This window comes from Euprymna scolopes, chromosome 46 (genome assembly GCF_053919585.1).
Source record: "Euprymna scolopes isolate OS-2025 chromosome 46, ASM5391958v1, whole genome shotgun sequence".
Lineage (NCBI taxonomy): Eukaryota > Metazoa > Mollusca > Cephalopoda > Sepiida > Sepiolidae > Euprymna > Euprymna scolopes.
In genome coordinates, this window is record NC_136527.1 from 57,108,246 (window position 1) to 57,123,094 (window position 14,849).

The window sequence follows — 14,849 nt, forward strand, 5'->3', positions numbered from 1 at the left end:
TCAGCGCCTGACTACGCAGATCCTCTGAAGTGGCACTTGCAACACTGCTTTCAGACTGTGATGTAACATCTTCCAAGCCAAACTTGCCAGAACTCAGCAAACAGTTTTCAGAGTCTGGACATTCGGGCTTAGTAGTCGGAAACTCGCCAAGCATCTCCCTAGGGGTTTCAAATATCTCAGGGTTGCACAAGGAATCACACTCTACACCATCTGCCAACCTCGAAAGAATGAATCGAACCTGGGACGAGAACACTACAACATTAACAGCATCCGCTTCTACTAGCAAACAGTCCACGTCCTTACGTAAGGAACGATCACCCAACAACTCTGTAATATTATCTACCGATGACAACCATTCATCGACATCGGCCTTCATCGTCATAAAATAAGGCTGGGGTAATTCCCTCTGCAACCGCAACAAATCCAAGACGGTGATAACTTTCCCTAAATAAAACTTTCGCTTCCTTACAAGGAATCCGGAAGAACGAGTGACCAACATCGTGCAGCGTTTTTTTTTTCTCAAAAATATGGAATAAATCCAAACAAATACAAAAAATAGGCGATCGAGAATTATACACAAAAAATGCACACACAAAGGTTACAAAGATATTTGCATAAAATTCCTTCCTCATAGCACAAACAAAACAAGACCAATACAGCATATTTAGCCGTGAAAATATCAAGGGATACAATCCCCAGTTACAAATTAAAAGAGTCACTATGACTTAAATTAAAATTAAGTGAATTTAAAATTCAAACTTCTATATGGAAGTTAATTCACTGGAAATGAATAATAGCGTTAACACGCTTACAGCAATATCCTCACTGAATACGACCTAGGAAAAAAGTGGAAAGAGAGTTTAAATATACAACTACGTCGGGGGAGGGTACATGCCACTATGTCACATGTGTATCTTCAAAGGAATTCAAATAACCAAATGCAAATACGGGCTAAGAAAGAAAACGGGGGCTTGTCTTTTCATAAACTCTTAGAATAACAGTCTGCAAAGCAAATGGGTATAAATTCGCTATAGAAAAATAATAAATATCTTCAACATATAAAATATTTCTAATAATGTTGTCCGGTTAATTCACAACCCGGAAACATTTAACACATGTGAGAGAATGCACGAGTGCATTAAATCAAATAGTGGGGTATATACTTATTCCTTTTTTTCTAATATATTGAGGAAAAATACCAACATATAACTAACACCGGTTTGGGACACAGCGTCTCTATTTACTAGGCTCCCCACGAGGGTATAATTAGATAAAAGTCGTTTCTTAAAGTGGGGAAAATCCAGCTTCCGAAAAATATCGAACACGCTGAATTAGGACGAAAAAGAAAATTACCTCAGTCTAGTAGGATTTCTTATTCGCTGACTAGGGACAGAAAGTGCTATAGTTTCTCCCACCGTAACTCGCAATACCCGTGGAAATTCAACTAAAGCGGGTAAAATATAAATTATATTCCGAAGGAGGTCTACGAAATTTACAACTTCAATTCTAAGGAATAGAAAAAAGGAAAGTGTATACTTATCGCTTAATCTTATTATTAAGAAAAATATTTATGAAAAGTTGTGCGTAAAATATTACTCAGATATAAAGACACCAGCCATACATGAATGTTAAATTCGGGAATTTTTATGAAGCGAAAGTCGAACGTTGGGAACACTAAATTACATTACACGTTTCGCAAATTCCGGACATAGCAGTCATCGAATATTTCAGGGAGAGCGTTAACAGACGCGCTAAATTACAAGTGGGAAGGGAAGGTGTCAAGAAGGCGTGTTGTGGACGAGGAAGTGACAGAAACGCGTCTCAAAATAGGAGGTGGCATATGCGTCGTATCATAAAAGGCTTAGTAACTAGGTTCGCTAAATTATTTGAGATAACTGACCACTTAGTTTGAAAAGTATTCTGAAATAAAGGAATACGAGTTTGTAAAATGCCTTCAAATAACGGAAGCAATTTACAGTGGTCGAACGAATCTAAGTGACGCTGATAGCGTCAAGTAGCGAAGTTAACAGAAATCTCAATCCTAACTCGAAAGAAAGTGAATTAAAGCGTATCTCTATTAGAAAAGGGTACAACGATAACCGACAAAAAATGACTAAATGTATTTAATATAAAGTTTGCAAAATGCATTTGCCGAAAGGGAACTAGCATATCTTGATGAAAAAGGAAATATACTTAATTTTCAAAGGGTTCCAAGAAAGGGAATAATAAATTTGCCTAATGCATTTAATATGGGACAAAATTGGCGCAATGCTTTCAAATAAAAGAAATTTCCCAACTACTTACAAGAAAAATTTGCAAATTGTCGGGAAACAATTTGCAAAGTGCCCACAAATAAAGGCAGAAATTTTCTAAACTACCTTTAAATAAACGAAAGAAAATTTGCAAAATGTCGGAATTTATCTTGCTTCCAGATAAATTCGACGCTAAAGTAACTAAGCTGAAAAAAAAGCATGAAACAAAGGAGGGGGGGGTGTAAAGAATGAAATATAAATGTCTTGCTTTTAAAACGAAGAAGAAACTTTATTTACAATAAGTTGCAAATTTTTCCCTTTCCGGGCATTAAACTTAAAACGCCAATGTAACATATAATGAAAAAGTAACATGTAAAGAAAAAATAACGACACTGCTGGTTCTTTATAAGAAGTTGTGCGTATCCATTACGAATACAACAAGAATATACAAAATAGTACTATCTCCCATTCACACTCGCATATGAAGTTAATTTCAGGAGCGTACTCACAATTGAAAGCCTGTCTGGAAAATGGCCTTTTTCCCCTTTTTTTTTTGTTTAAAGTTCTTTGAGAATTTTCCTTTCCTGCGTGAAAACCGTAGACACACATGTATTACAGGAGCAAGACCTCGTCGCTTGTCCAGATAGGAAATTCCATAATACCTTGTCACGTAAAAGGTATTTTCTTTAAATTCCACTCCTTGTAAAATAATAATAAAATAAATACGTGCAGGACCGCAGCCACGTAGTTAATTTCCAGAAGCCTGTCTCGTCACAGCCGGGTTTACTTCTTTCAAGGAGGGCTCTTCAAAATTCCATCTTCAGCGCCGGGCAAAGAACACGGTCTCTCTCCTCGACAGCAGAATTTCAAAAGAGGGCGAAATACGCGCTGAGCTCGTGACGTCATCACAGAGCTAGCATTACTCTTTTCTCCAAATTGAAGGGAGTTTCGTACAAACCGAAAATATACGAAACTAAACATCATAATGGATACAAAACACAAAAAATCATATATAAAAACCAGATAAACAATAATAAATGTAAACAAGGGGGATGCACCATTATTGGTACAAAAAAAATTCCAACATTCTCCCCCAACAGGAAATGGCAGTCAACCTACAGTTGGATGACACCTGTAAAATTTACAATACAAAAAGTTTTTCTTTATATATACATACATATACTACACAATGCACGGTCAGGAGCTCTCCAGGAAACGCATATTAGAACAAAAAGCAGAAAAATTTAAAAGCTTATTCTATAAAAATTCACATGAAAACATTCATGTTTACGGTTACAACAGAGAATATTCTGCCAGGTAATCAACCATTAGCATATAAGAGTAAAGGCTTGAGAAGTTCACTTACCATCCACCCTCCTCATCCTTATATTATCTCTGGCGAGCATCAAAATATCTCAGCTCCATCGTAACCACAAGAGCCCAGTGAGATCAACACCGGTGCTACAAGAGGGACGAATCCAATCCACCCTACGCTTGGACGAGTTCTTCAACTCTGTGAAATAAAATAAAACCGCAACCCAAATTTTGCACAAATTATTAAAGGCAATTGCAGTTTTAAACGCTTGCATAGCTATATACATATAGCTAAACAAACAAAGTTGAGTATAGGTGTCAGAAACACTTAGGTAGCTTGAGATGTAATATTTATGGAAGACTCCTATCAAGGAGAGATCCAATCGTGTGTTCAGCACTGAAACAAACATCTCAGCATTAGAAAAATCATTTCTAACTAAGTATAGGATGGTTCTGAGCGCCTCAGAAACACCCCTGGACAAATCAAGCTTGACTTCAATAGCTCTTACAATACTGCAGTAGGCTACGTCAAGGCAGATCTCCACAAAATATTCAAAAACAAAAACACCTGCATGTGACTCCCAAGCAGGAACCGTCCTACTTAAAGGAGCAACTTCACAGAATGAAGGTTCTGCAAGTGATTTCTGCACAACATATCCTACACTCCCGTAGGAACTCGGAGAAGCTGAACTACACACCATGTAGTCAGCAAATTCAACAGGATCCCTCATGGAGTTCTTTATCGAGTTACACTCAACCTGAATCTGGACGCCCCAGTCCAACTTGAGTTCATGTAACTCTTCAAAAACCATTCTCCTCTTGGTTTTTATACCTTCACAGGTGGATATAGTGCTTTCTGCCCTATACCCTTGATGGAGAATTTCTCTCCCAGTGATAACATTAGCACTTAAAGTGCACAAAGCTTGCACTTCCACACAGGATAGACTCCTGTCTTTCAACCACTGACCATTGTCAGAACCACATGACCGGAGTAATATCCCACCGTTATGATTAAGTTCCTCGGTATTCTGACAAGGTTGTGGAAGATAACCACTTATGTGAGTTTTCGAACTCACATGGTTAGAGGGCAAAACAATTCCAACATCCCATGGAAATCCCTCCATAAATTTCATAATATTCATGCCCACACTTAACAAGTCGTGGACACGAGTGGTATCATTCATGATACCTGGGAATCTCACTCCCAATACCTTCTTTAAAATACTACAGGCGAACTGCCCGCCAGAAAAATCTAACTTCAGCGCCTGACTACGCAGATCCTCTGAAGTGGCACTTGCAACACTGCTTTCAGACTGTGATGTAACATCTTCCAAGCCAAACTTGCCAGAACTCAGCAAACAGTTTTCAGAGTCTGGACATTCGGGCTTAGTAGTCGGAAACTCGCCAAGCATCTCCCTAGGGGTTTCAAATATCTCAGGGTTGCACAAGGAATCACACTCTACACCATCTGCCAACCTCGAAAGAATGAATCGAACCTGGGACGAGAACACTACAACATTAACAGCATCCGCTTCTACTAGCAAACAGTCCACGTCCTTACGTAAGGAACGATCACCCAACAACTCTGTAATATTATCTACCGATGACAACCATTCATCGACATCGGCCTTCATCGTCATAAAATAAGGCTGGGGTAATTCCCTCTGCAACCGCAACAAATCCAAGACGGTGATAACTTTCCCTAAATAAAACTTTCGCTTCCTTACAAGGAATCCGGAAGAACGAGTGACCAACATCGTGCAGCGTTTTTTTTTCTCAAAAATATGGAATAAATCCAAACAAATACAAAAAATAGGCGATCGAGAATTATACACAAAAAAATGCACACACAAAGGTTACAAAGATATTTGCATAAAATTCCTTCCTCATAGCACAAACAAAACAAGACCAATACAGCATATTTAGCCGTGAAAATATCAAGGGATACAATCCCCAGTTACAAATTAAAAGAGTCACTATGACTTAAATTAAAATTAAGTGAATTTAAAATTCAAACTTCTATATGGAAGTTAATTCACTGGAAATGAATAATAGCGTTAACACGCTTACAGCAATATCCTCACTGAATACGACCTAGGAAAAAAGTGGAAAGAGAGTTTAAATATACAACTACGTCGGGGGAGGGTACATGCCACTATGTCACATGTGTATCTTCAAAGGAATTCAAATAACCAAATGCAAATACGGGCTAAGAAAGAAAACGGGGGCTTGTCTTTTCATAAACTCTTAGAATAACAGTCTGCAAAGCAAATGGGTATAAATTCGCTATAGAAAAATAATAAATATCTTCAACATATAAAATATTTCTAATAATGTTGTCCAGTTAATTCACAACCCGGAAACATTTAACACATGTGAGAGAATGCACGAGTGCATTAAATCAAATAGTGGGGTATATACTTATTCCTTTTTTTCTAATATATTGAGGAAAAATACCAACATATAACTAACACCGGTTTGGGACACAGCGTCTCTATTTACTAGGCTCCCCACGAGGGTATAATTAGATAAAAGTCGTTTCTTAAAGTGGGGAAAATCCAGCTTCCGAAAAATATCGAACACGCTGAATTAGGACGAAAAAGAAAATTACCTCAGTCTAGTAGGATTTCTTATTCGCTGACTAGGGACAGAAAGTGCTATAGTTTCTCCCACCGTAACTCGCAATACCCGTGGAAATTCAACTAAAGCGGGTAAAATATAAATTATATTCCGAAGGAGGTCTACGAAATTTACAACTTCAATTCTAAGGAATAGAAAAAAGGAAAGTGTATACTTATCGCTTAATCTTATTATTAAGAAAAATATTTATGAAAAGTTGTGCGTAAAATATTACTCAGATATAAAGACACCAGCCATACATGAATGTTAAATTCGGGAATTTTTATGAAGCGAAAGTCGAACGTTGGGAACACTAAATTACATTACACGTTTCGCAAATTCCGGACATAGCAGTCATCGAATATTTCAGGGAGAGCGTTAACAGACGCGCTAAATTACAAGTGGGAAGGGAAGGTGTCAAGAAGGCGTGTTGTGGACGAGGAAGTGACAGAAACGCGTCTCAAAATAGGAGGTGGCATATGCGTCGTATCATAAAAGGCTTAGTAACTAGGTTCGCTAAATTATTTGAGATAACTGACCACTTAGTTTGAAAAGTATTCTGAAATAAAGGAATACGAGTTTGTAAAATGCCTTCAAATAACGGAAGCAATTTACAGTGGTCGAACGAATCTAAGTGACGCTGATAGCGTCAAGTAGCGAAGTTAACAGAAATCTCAATCCTAACTCGAAAGAAAGTGAATTAAAGCGTATCTCTATTAGAAAAGGGTACAACGATAACGGACAAAAAATGACTAAATGTATTTAATATAAAGTTTGCAAAATGCATTTGCCGAAAGGGAACTAGCATATCTTGATGAAAAAGGAAATATACTTAATTTTCAAAGGGTTCCAAGAAAGGGAATAATAAATTTGCCTAATGCATTTAATATGGGACAAAATTGGCGCAATGCTTTCAAATAAAAGAAATTTCCCAACTACTTACAAGAAAAATTTGCAAATTGTCGGGAAACAATTTGCAAAGTGCCCACAAATAAAGGCAGAAATTTTCTAAACTACCTTTAAATAAACGAAAGAAAATTTGCAAAATGTCGGAATTTATCTTGCTTCCAGATAAATTCGACGCTAAAGTAACTAAGCTGAAAAAAAAAAGCATGAAACAAAGGAGGGGGGTGTAAAGAATGAAATATAAATGTCTTGCTTTTAAAACGAAGAAGAAACTTTATTTACAATAAGTTGCAAATTTTTCCCTTTCCGGGCATTAAACTTAAAACGCCAATGTAACATATAATGAAAAAGTAACATGTAAAGAAAAAATAACGACACTGCTGGTTCTTTATAAGAAGTTGTGCGTATCCATTACGAATACAACAAGAATATACAAAATAGTACTATCTCCCATTCACACTCGCATATGAAGTTAATTTCAGGAGCGTACTCACAATTGAAAGCCTGTCTGGAAAATGGCCTTTTTCCCCTTTTTTTTTGTTTAAAGTTCTTTGAGAATTTTCCTTTCCTGCGTGAAAACCGTAGACACACATGTATTACAGGAGCAAGACCTCGTCGCTTGTCCAGATAGGAAATTCCATAATACCTTGTCACGTAAAAGGTATTTTCTTTAAATTCCACTCCTTGTAAAATAATAATAAAATAAATACGTGCAGGACCGCAGCCACGTAGTTAATTTCCAGAAGCCTGTCTCGTCACAGCCGGGTTTACTTCTTTCAAGGAGGGCTCTTCAAAATTCCATCTTCAGCGCCGGGCAAAGAACACGGTCTCTCTCCTCGACAGCAGAATTTCAAAAGAGGGCGAAATACGCGCTGAGCTCGTGACGTCATCACAGAGCTAGCATTTCTCTTTTCTCCAAATTGAAGGGAGTTTCGTACAAACCGAAAATATACGAAACTAAACATCATAATGGATACAAAACACAAAAAATCATATATAAAAACCAGATAAACAATAATAAATGTAAACAAGGGGGATGCACCATTATTGGTACAAAAAAAATTCCAACATTCTCCCCCAACAGGAAATGGCAGTCAACCTACAGTTGGATGACACCTGTAAAATGTACAATACAAAAAGTTTTTCTTTATATATACATACATATACTACACAATGCACGGTCAGGAGCTCTCCAGGAAACGCATATTAGAACAAAAAGCAGAAAAATTTAAAAGCTTATTCTACAAAAATTCACATGAAAACATTCATGTTTACGGTTACAACAGAGAATATTCTGCCAGGTAATCAACCATTAGCATATAAGAGTAAAGGCTTGAGAAGTTCACTTACCATCCACCCTCCTCATCCTTATATTATCTCTGGCGAGCATCAAAATATCTCAGCTCCATCGTAACCACAAGAGCCCAGTGAGATCAACACCGGTGCTACAAGAGGGACGAATCCAATCCACCCTACGCTTGGACGAGTTCTTCAACTCTGTGAAATAAAATAAAACCGCAACCCAAATTTTGCACAAATTATTAAAGGCAATTGCAGTTTTAAACGCTTGCATAGCTATATACATATAGCTAAACAAACAAAGTTGAGTATAGGTGTCAGAAACACTTAGGTAGCTTGAGATGTAATATTTATGGAAGACTCCTATCAAGGAGAGATCCAATCGTGTGTTCAGCACTGAAACAAACATCTCAGCATTAGAAAAATCATTTCTAACTAAGTATAGGATGGTTCTGAGCGCCTCAGAAACACCCCTGGACAAATCAAGCTTGACTTCAATAGCTCTTACAATACTGCAGTAGGCTACGTCAAGGCAGATCTCCACAAAATATTCAAAAACAAAAACACCTGCATGTGACTCCCAAGCAGGAACCGTCCTACTTAAAGGAGCAACTTCACAGAATGAAGGTTCTGCAAGTGATTTCTACACAACATATCCTACACTCCCGTAGGAACTCGGAGAAGCTGAACTACACACCATGTAGTCAGCAAATTCAACAGGATCCCTCATGGGGTTCTTTATCGAGTTACACTCAACCTGAATCTGGACGCCCCAGTCCAACTTGAGTTCATGTAACTCTTCAAAAACCATTCTCCTCTTGGTTTTTATACCTTCACAGGTGGATATAGTGCTTTCTGCCCTATACCCTTGATGGAGAATTTCTCTCCCAGTGATAACATTAGCACTTAAAGTGCACAAAGCTTGCACTTCCACACAGGATAGACTCCTGTCTTTCAACCACTGACCATTGTCAGAACCACATGACCGGAGTAATATCCCACCGTTATGATTAAGTTCCTCGGTATTCTGACAAGGTTGTGGAAGATAACCACTTATGTGAGTTTTCGAACTCACATGGTTAGAGGGCAAAACAATTCCAACATCCCATGGAAATCCCTCCATAAATTTCATAATATTCATGCCCACACTTAACAAGTCGTGGACACGAGTGGTATCATTCATGATACCTGGGAATCTCACTCCCAATACCTTCTTTAAAATACTACAGGCGAACTGCCCGCCAGAAAAATCAAACTTCAGCGCCTTACTACGCAGATCCTCTGAAGTGGCACTTGCAACACTGCTTTCAGACTGTGATGTAACATCTTCCAAGCCAAACTTGCCAGAACTCAGCAAACAGTTTTCAGAGTCTGGACATTCGGGCTTAGTAGTCGGAAACTCGCCAAGCATCTCCCTAGGGGTTTCAAATATCTCAGGGTTGCACAAGGAATCACACTCTACACCATCTGCCAACCTCGAAAGAATGAATCGAACCTGGGACGAGAACACTACAACATTAACAGCATCCGCTTCTACTAGCAAACAGTCCACGTCCTTACGTAAGGAACGATCACCCAACAACTCTGTAATATTATCTACCGATGACAACCATTCATCGACATCGGCCTTCATCGTCATAAAATAAGGCTGGGGTAATTCCCTCTGCAACCGCAACAAATCCAAGACGGTGATAACTTTCCCTAAATAAAACTTTCGCTTCCTTACAAGGAATCCGGAAGAACGAGTGACCAACATCGTGCAGCGTTTTTTTTTTTCTCAAAAATATGGAATAAATCCAAACAAATACAAAAAATAGGCGATCGAGAATTATACACAAAAAATGCACACACAAAGGTTACAAAGATATTTGCATAAAATTCCTTCCTCATAGCACAAACAAAACAAGACCAATACAGCATATTTAGCCGTGAAAATATCAAGGGATACAATCCCCAGTTACAAATTAAAAGAGTCACTATGACTTAAATTAAAATTAAGTGAATTTAAAATTCAAACTTCTATATGGAAGTTAATTCACTGGAAATGAATAATAGCGTTAACACGCTTACAGCAATATCCTCACTGAATACGACCTAGGAAAAAAGTGGAAAGAGAGTTTAAATATACAACTACGTCGGGGGAGGGTACATGCCACTATGTCACATGTGTATCTTCAAAGGAATTCAAATAACCAAATGCAAATACGGGCTAAGAAAGAAAACGGGGGCTTGTCTTTTCATAAACTCTTAGAATAACAGTCTGCAAAGCAAATGGGTATAAATTCGCTATAGAAAAATAATAAATATCTTCAACATATAAAATATTTCTAATAATGTTGTCCGGTTAATTCACAACCCGGAAACATTTAACACATGTGAGAGAATGCACGAGTGCATTAAATCAAATAGTGGGGTATATACTTATTCCTTTTTTTCTAATATATTGAGGAAAAATACCAACATATAACTAACACCGGTTTGGGACACAGCGTCTCTATTTACTAGGCTCCCCACGAGGGTATAATTAGATAAAAGTCGTTTCTTAAAGTGGGGAAAATCCAGCTTCCGAAAAATATCGAACACGCTGAATTAGGACGAAAAAGAAAATTACCTCAGTCTAGTAGGATTTCTTATTCGCTGACTAGGGACAGAAAGTGCTATAGTTTCTCCCACCGTAACTCGCAATACCCGTGGAAATTCAACTAAAGCGGGTAAAATATAAATTATATTCCGAAGGAGGTCTACGAAATTTACAACTTCAATTCTAAGGAATAGAAAAAAGGAAAGTGTATACTTATCGCTTAATCTTATTATTAAGAAAAATATTTATGAAAAGTTGTGCGTAAAATATTACTCAGATATAAAGACACCAGCCATACATGAATGTTAAATTCGGGAATTTTTATGAAGCGAAAGTCGAACGTTGGGAACACTAAATTACATTACACGTTTCGCAAATTCCGGACATAGCAGTCATCGAATATTTCAGGGAGAGCGTTAACAGACGCGCTAAATTACAAGTGGGAAGGGAAGGTGTCAAGAAGGCGTGTTGTGGACGAGGAAGTGACAGAAACGCGTCTCAAAATAGGAGGTGGCATATGCGTCGTATCATAAAAGGCTTAGTAACTAGGTTCGCTAAATTATTTGAGATAACTGACCACTTAGTTTGAAAAGTATTCTGAAATAAAGGAATACGAGTTTGTAAAATGCCTTCAAATAACGGAAGCAATTTACAGTGGTCGAACGAATCTAAGTGACGCTGATAGCGTCAAGTAGCGAAGTTAACAGAAATCTCAATCCTAACTCGAAAGAAAGTGAATTAAAGCGTATCTCTATTAGAAAAGGGTACAACGATAACCGACAAAAAATGACTAAATGTATTTAATATAAAGTTTGCAAAATGCATTTGCCGAAAGGGAACTAGCATATCTTGATGAAAAAGGAAATATACTTAATTTTCAAAGGGTTCCAAGAAAGGGAATAATAAATTTGCCTAATGCATTTAATATGGGACAAAATTGGCGCAATGCTTTCAAATAAAAGAAATTTCCCAACTACTTACAAGAAAAATTTGCAAATTGTCGGGAAACAATTTGCAAAGTGCCCACAAATAAAGGCAGAAATTTTCTAAACTACCTTTAAATAAACGAAAGAAAATTTGCAAAATGTCGGAATTTATCTTGCTTCCAGATAAATTCGACGCTAAAGTAACTAAGCTGAAAAAAAAAGCATGAAACAAAGGAGGGGGGGTAAAGAATGAAATATAAATGTCTTGCTTTTAAAACGAAGAAGAAACTTTATTTACAATAAGTTGCAAATTTTTCCCTTTGCGGGCATTAAACTTAAAACGCCAATGTAACATATAATGAAAAAGTAACATGTAAAGAAAAAATAACGACACTGCTGGTTCTTTATAAGAAGTTGTGCGTATCCATTACGAATACAACAAGAATATACAAAATAGTACTATCTCCCATTCACACTCGCATATGAAGTTAATTTCAGGAGCGTACTCACAATTGAAAGCCTGTCTGGAAAATGGCCTTTTTCCCCTTTTTTTTTGTTTAAAGTTCTTTGAGAATTTTCCTTTCCTGCGTGAAAACCGTAGACACACATGTATTACAGGAGCAAGACCTCGTCGCTTGTCCAGATAGGAAATTCCATAATACCTTGTCACGTAAAAGGTATTTTCTTTAAATTCCACTCCTTGTAAAATAATAATAAAATAAATACGTGCAGGACCGCAGCCACGTAGTTAATTTCCAGAAGCCTGTCTCGTCACAGCCGGGTTTACTTCTTTCAAGGAGGGCTCTTCAAAATTCCATCCTCAGCGCCGGGCAAAGAACACGGTCTCTCTCCTCGACAGCAGAATTTCAAAAGAGGGCGAAATACGCGCTGAGCTCGTGACGTCATCACAGAGCTAGCATTTCTCTTTTCTCCAAATTGAAGGGAGTTTCGTACAAACCGAAAATATACGAAACTAAACATCATAATGGATACAAAACACAAAAAATCATATATAAAAACCAGATAAACAATAATAAATGTAAACAAGGGGGATGCACCATTATTGGTACAAAAAAAATTCCAACAAAATTGCCCCCCCCATTTTGGGGAGCCTGGCCCCCACACACATACACATTAAAAACCAAACTCATACAAATGGTCACCCATCTGGTACTGGCCAGCCTCAGCTTAATAATACATTGAAATTTTCGTTACTGAAAAATAAGTTTTTTTGGCCTGTTTGGTCTTCCATAGTTTTCTTATCATCAATCTGAACTCTACGTCGACGCGAAATATTTGGTTACCTATATGAATAAGTGTAATTATTTGAAATTCAGGTACTTATATTATAATATTTTTGCATATTCTCTTAGAAAATCATCCTAAATCTTAGTTAGACAATAAATAAATTAATTAATTATTTCAAAAACCCTTTTTTTTTTAATATTTAAGTACGCTTTTTGTGCAAGACAAAAAATGTCAATTGTTAACTTTTGGGGAAAATTTAACATTTAAAATTGAATTAAAAATAGTAGAAAAAGTTTTACATTATTCTGTTTTCTATATGATAAAATTCAGGGTTTTATCTTTCTGGAAAAAAAAAAGATACTCAGAAATAGTGGATTTTAATAAATGTAATTTAGTTTAAAAAAACAACAACAACTTGATTTTGCGGCCATTTTTGGCGGTGCCTAAATTAAATAAACCAGAATAAATCTTTAGTTTAAAATACAAATAACGATTTACTAAACGACGTTTTATTTATTGGATATTTTTCCAGCATTCACCGGAAGTTATTATCTTCCCTGGTAAGTTTGATTTGTTTTTATCTATAACCTTTTTTCAAAGTAATCATGATGATTATTGAAGACATTTGAAATGTATTTTTTTTTATTTTAAATTAAATTTAAATAAAATAATTTTTAAATCGAAATGACTCCTCATGTCATAATATTTTTTACAAAAGATAATTTTAACGCTAACTTAGAAGATTACCCCTTTTTAATTAACACACACATATTGTACTGTCTTTTTAATTGACATATTGTGTTCATTATAAACATACGACCCTCGAACAGTTAGCATTAAATACCGACAATCAAGACAGGAAATCCTATAAACAAAGTCACTGAGAGTAACGGTAACAAACAAAATAAATGAAAGAAAACAAAAAAAAACTCAACTTAAAAAAAAAACATTGTTGAGAACGCAAAGAGAAAAGATAATAAACGAGAAGTTATAAAAGCGTTGAATAGGGACTCGTATGCGTAAGGAAATGAACAACACATCTAGAAGTAAGGGGGTCTGACATGTGGGTAAAGAAAATAAACAAAGTTCGTAGTTAAGATGAAATAATAATAATAAAAAAAATAACGTTAAAAATATTAAAAAGTGTCTTTAAGAAGGAGATATATAATGTTTCTTACCGGAGATGGCTTAAAACGGCGAAGGACAACAGAAGATAAAAGACAGAGACATTATGGGTCTAGAAATGCTGCTGACTACAATTAGGGAACAAAGCACCGGTCAACGTGACGGTGTCTGTCGAGTCAAGGGAAACTCTATAAGAAAAATGTCCGGTAAAGGCAGATAAATGTTGAAGCAATTAAACTAAGACATAATACACGCAAAACATACAACTATTTGAAAAAAACAAAAAACTTTGAATCGATTTCGAAGGTTATTTAAAATTTAAAAAATATTTTTTAAATATTCGTGTATCACACACACAAATAATTATTTTACAATAATTATAATGTTTAAATTCTATCAATATTTTATAGCAATAACTGGAGATCAAATTATTTTTTTTAATTTTAAAATAAACTAAAATATTTCACTTTTAATAGCCAATCGAATTGTGTTATCTAAATGTGATTTTGACTTTAAAACATTCTTTTACAATAATTATTTTCATAGATATTTCAATATCGTTTAATTAATATTTTGATA

At 36.2% G+C, this 14,849-nt stretch overlaps 1 long non-coding RNA gene across 1 annotated transcript in view; it reads right to left on the reverse strand.

Moving 5' to 3' along the window:
• The window catches only part of LOC145271195 (uncharacterized), a 428,562-nt gene extending 414,153 nt beyond the window's left edge, over positions 1-14,409 (reverse strand). The window contains exon 1 of the long non-coding RNA XR_013865749.1: positions 14,324-14,409. This is a non-coding gene — a long non-coding RNA (uncharacterized LOC145271195). The remainder of the gene's footprint in view (positions 1-14,323) is intronic.
• Positions 14,410-14,849: the final 440 nt, after the last annotated feature.